Genomic DNA, 5,719 nt, shown 5'->3' on the forward strand with positions numbered 1-5,719 from the left:
TTTCACAAATGCTGGTCGGGGTCCTTGGCTAAAAGGAGACCCTGCCTTGGGCCCACCGGTGTAATAAACTGCACTCCACTATCTGCATTGTCCTTCTGAGTGAGTTTGTTTCCTGGAACGCGTGGCTACAACAGTATAAAAGAGATAGAGAAACTTCTGACATAGACATCAGAAGGGGGCAGAAAGAGTGCCTCCTTACTAGTTTTTAGCAAGAAGTTATATACCTATTAGCAAGCTACTAATTAGGGAAAGGAAATGTCTCAAAACTCAGAGAATGGCCCCAGGCCCTTCACCCACAACAAGCATTTTGAGATAGCATTGGCACAAGGTGAGTCATCCCGGGCCATAAAACTATTGACATGAATCTTGAAGAAAGGCAGATTCTAAGGTAAATACATAGTTCATTAACATAGCTTAAGAAAAACTTTTCCATAAGAAAAGCACATAGGTTAGTTCAGGTTTGAGAAAAGTTAAGTTATGGTGGAACCAGGTGTTGTCATAACAACACAGAGTTTTAAAAGAAACCTCCTTTTAATTTTGTATAGAGAAGGGAAAAAAAAATTTGACACTTGTAGTTTGTTTCTTCCTGCTGCTTAAGAGAGAGGAAAAAAATATCTGACACTTGCAGCCTATTTCCTCCACTTGGGGACCCCTAGACTTCCTGCCTGTTACCCTCTCAGACACTGAATGTTTTCCTTTAGGTAAATTATAAGATACTAAAAATATATATATTATATATATATAAGATACTAAAATATATATAATCAAGAATGTAATATTAAATCTTTGCATTAGGAAACAATGGTTGAATTAATACCAAAACTCATTATCTTTGACAGATACTTAGCCATTTATTAGAGATTTCAAAAATCCTAAAATGTATAATTGAGCATGAAAGATTAAAGTAAGAAATTTAGCATATCATTTTGATGTATTAAACTTCTGACTAAAGTTTGGACTTCTTCATTGTTTTCTGTTTTGCTTTGTCTTTAGATGAGGTGAATGGGTATAGGGGTAAGAGAGAAGATAATAGTTAGAAATGCAACTGGGTGTATAGAGACAGGTTGAGTTAACTCTTTGTGTTGGTTGAGTGCCAGACCACTGGGCAGAGCATGAGATCACAGAAGCTCCTAGGATAAAATCAAAAGGAAGACTTTTCTTAGATGAAACTTTGAAATGAATTTTTTCATCCCTTTACAAATTTGAAACTCTTCATTTGAGAACTCAGAGCATTTCTGTAGATATTAAAGAAAACTTCCATTGTCTCCTTTGGTCACCTTTTCTCTCTTTCTCTATCAATATCTCCTCCCCCTGTTTCTGTTTTGTGTATTACTCTCTAGATATGTGTGGCTTAAATTGTGTGATATAAGAAAACTCTCTTTGGAAAGCAAAGAGTTTTGGTAAGAGAATTTTCCCCGTCTTTTCCGCTATTCATGCATTAGTAAGAAATGCAAAATTCTTAACTGGATTATCGGAGTTCAGTTTGGATATTTTTAATGATTTCCCCATCAGTTTAGCATGGTAGAGGACCATTGCTATTCACAAAAATGTGATTCTCTGAGTATACAATAGTGCTCCTTTCTCTGTAGTTTCACTTTCTGCATTTTCAGTTACCTGTGGTCAACTGCAGCCCAAAAGTATTAAATGGAAAATTCCAGAAATAATTCATAAGTTTTAAATTGCACGACATTCTGAGTAGCATGATGAAATTTCAGCTGTCTTACTCTGTTCTGCCCAGGATGTGAATTATTTCTTTATCAAGTGGAACACCCTCCCCCACCAATTAGTCACTTCTTAATTTAGAAATTAAATTTTATCATAGGTGTGTATGTTATAGGAAAAAACATAGTATGTTTAGGATTCAGTACTATCTGTAGTTTACTGGAGGGCTTGGAATGTATTCCCGGAGAATAGTTCAGTTCAGTCACTCAGTCATATCCGACCGTTTGCAACCCCATGGACTGCAGTACACCAGGCTTCCCTGTTGATCACCAACTCCCAGAGCTTCTTCAGACTCATGTCCATTGAGTCAGTGATGCCATCCAACCATCTCATCCTCTGTTGTCCCCTTCTCCTCCGGCCTTCAATCTTTCCCAGCATCAGGGTCTTTTCCAGTGAGCCAGTTCTTTGCATCAGGTGACCAAAGTATCGGATTTTCAGCTACAGCATCAGTCCTTCCAATGAATATTCAGGACTGATTTTCTTTAGGATTGACCGGTTTGATCTCTCTGAGGATAAAAGGAGACTATGTATATTGTTTTATATTTTTTAGTATTGTTTCAGAAAAAGAAATTGCTGTAGTGGTTATCATTGAACAACAATAGGTGAGCTAAATTTAGTAATTGACTTTACCGTCTGACTAAAATAGTGTCAATGGACTGCACTGACTGTTCACACTGTGAATGCTTTGCTAAGATATTCAAGCCAAAATCCTTAGTTTTGTTCCTGTCCACAAGCTCATTCAAGCTTCTTGTGTTTCCTATCCTAGGTCATAGGTTGATAGTTGTCTTTATTCATTGAATATGGTTTGTCTTTTTCCTTCATTTCAGCTTATTTTTTGTAGTCAGTAGCAAATGAAGCTTATCTATGCTAGAGTTGTTTTTAATACAAAGTACAAAAACAACAAGGAAGGTCCACAGATGCAAGAGATTTCTTATTTCTCTGATATCTGGTAGGTTTGGAGACATTGTTTTGGTAAAAAAGGTACATATATACAATAGAATACTACTCAGCCATAAAAAGGAATGCATTTGAGTCAGTTTTAATGAGGTGGATCAACTTAGACCCTATTATAAAGAGTGAAGTAAGTCAGAAAGAGAAATATAAATATTGTATACTGATGCATATATATGGAATCTACAAAGATGGTACTAATGAATTTATTTTCAGGGCAGCAATGAAGAAACAGGCATAGAGGACAGACCTATGGACATGTGGGGAGGGGAGGAGGGAGAGGGTAAGATGTACGGAGAGAGTATCATGGAAACTTACAACACCATATGTAAAACAGATAGTCAATAGGAATTTGCTGTTTATGACTCAGGGAACTCAAACAGGGGCTCTGTGACAATCTAGAAGTGTGGGGTGGGAAGGGAGATGGGAGGGAAGTTCAGGAGAGAGGAGACATGGGTTTACCTATGGCTGATTCTTGTTGATGTATAACAGGAAACCACAAAATTCTGTAAAGCAATTATCTTTCAATTAAAAAGTAAGTTGGCCCCCAAAATAGTTCATTCAGGTTTTTCCAAATGGTCTTATGAAAAATCCAAGTGAAATTTTTGGCCAACCCTATAATTAAGGCTACATATGTGAATTTTTTTTCCCTCTTTAACCTGATCCATTTGTTGCATTCTATATTTAAGGATTGGTAGGAGGTCAAACTAGGAGCAAAGGAACGGAACATAACTTCCTTATGTCTCCTTTGCAGGTCATAATCTATAGATACAGCTTGAGAGGCTTTTATCATTTAAGGAAGGTCAATGAATGCTCTTCATATTTGCATGTTTTATATATTTAAATTAAAAATTTATATATGTGAAAAATATATTGGATGGGGCAATAGTAAATAAGATAGAGGCAATATAAAATAGTAGTTAAGAGTGTGGATCTGGGTTCATAATCCAGGAATATAGACAATATTTTATAATAAATTAAAATTCTGTATAATCTATAAAATATTGAGTCACTATATTGTACAAACTAAAACTAATATAATATGTCAACTTTACTTCCATTTTAAAATATCCATACTTTTCAGAGATTATGCCAAATTATGTATATACTGGTGAAATAATATAAAATATGGGATTTGCATTAAAAATACTGAAGCAAACAAAAAATAGGACAGATAGAGAAAATATGGCAAAATTTTGATAATTAATGAATTTGAGTGATAATATGGGGTTTATCAGTCTCTTTATTGTATATATGTTTGTAATTATTCATTAAAAAACAAACAAATCCCCAATGGTCCCTCAAACCATACATAATAAAGTCGAAACCCTTTATAGAGACCTTACAAGATTTACCTGATTTGTCTACTTCTCTGACACATCCCTCTCTATCCTTCCCCCCATTTTCCAGCTACTCTGCTGACAATTTTGTTTTTGAACACACAGAGAGCACTTTTCATTTTCAGAATATCTGAACTTGTTTTTTCTTCTGTTTGGAATGCTCTTCCTTCAAATAGTTCCCCTTTTCAACATTGGGGATCCAACTCATATATTACCTCCTAGGTACATTTGTCTCCCTCCATCCTAACTAAAGAAGCCTCCATCCTTATACTGTACTATGATATCCTGTGTAGAAGATTAAATGACTCTACAGTAGATACTTACTATCATTCTCCTTCCACTGGAAGAGTATATTTCATTTTTCCAGTGTTGTTTGGCTTTGCTGAATTGAATGTTATGAAATGTTATGAACTGTGAATTATTATGACTAATTCAGCCAGTTGGTTATAAGCAGATGTAATCAGGCAGACTTAAAATGTGTTTGTACAGTCAGGAACTCTTGCTCTTCTGATAGAGCCATGGAAAGAACTTTCTCTGGGCAGGTGCTGCCCTTTTTATTTTTTAAAATTGATCTTGTTACTAATATCTCTAAAGAACCATACAGATATTTGTTGTAATTGTCAAAATCTATCACAGTGACAGGCAATTACTACACATTCAGTAACATTTTATGGAGATTTGGAAATGGCTTGATTTAGGAATCTTTGGCCACCTCTTAAACGACAGAATGATCTCTGTTCGTCTCCAAGGCAAACCATTCAATACCACAGTTATCCAAGTCTATGCCCCAACAAGTAACGCTGAAGAAGCTGAAGTTGAACGGTTTTATGAAGACCTCCAAGACCTTTTAGAACTAACACCCAAAAAAGATGTCTTTTTCATTATAGGGGACTGGAATGCAAAAGTAGGAAGTCAAGAAACACCTGGAGTAACAGGCAAATTTGGCTTTGGAATGCGGATTGAAGCAGGGCAAAGACTATTTGCCAAGAAAATGCACTGGTCATAGCAAACACCCTCTTCCAACAACACAAGAGAAGACTCTACACATGGACATCACCAGATGGTCAACACTGAAATCAGATTGATTATATTCTATGCAGCCAAAGATGGAGAAGCTCTATACAGTCAACAAAAACAAGACCAGGAGATGACTGTGGCTCAGATCATGAACTCCTTATTACCAAATTCAGATTCAAATTGAAGAAAGTAGGAAAAACCGCTAGACCATACAGGTATGACCTAAATCAAATCCCTTATGATTATACAGTGGAAGTGAGAAAAAGATTTAAGGGACTAGATCTGATAGACAGAGTGTCTGATGAACTATGGAATGAAGTTCGTGACATTGTAGAGGAGACAGGGATCAAGACCATCCCCATGGAAAAGAAATGCAAAAAAGCAAAATGGCTGTCTGAGGAGGCCTTACAAATAGCTGTGAAAAGAAGAGGAGCGAAAAGCAAAGGAGGAAAGGAAAGATATAAGCATCTGAATGCAGAGTTCCAAAGAATAGCAAGAAAAGATAAGAAAGCCTTCTTCAGTGATCAATGCAAAGAAATAGAGGAAAAGAACAGAATGGGAAAGACTAGAGATCTCTTCAAGAAAATAAGAGATACCAAGGGAACATTTCATGCAAAGATGGTCACAATAAAGGACAGAAATGATAGGGACCTAACAGAAGCAGAAGATATGAGGAAGAGGTGCAAGAA

Source organism: Budorcas taxicolor, chromosome X (assembly GCF_023091745.1).
Source record: "Budorcas taxicolor isolate Tak-1 chromosome X, Takin1.1, whole genome shotgun sequence".
NCBI lineage: Eukaryota > Metazoa > Chordata > Mammalia > Artiodactyla > Bovidae > Budorcas > Budorcas taxicolor.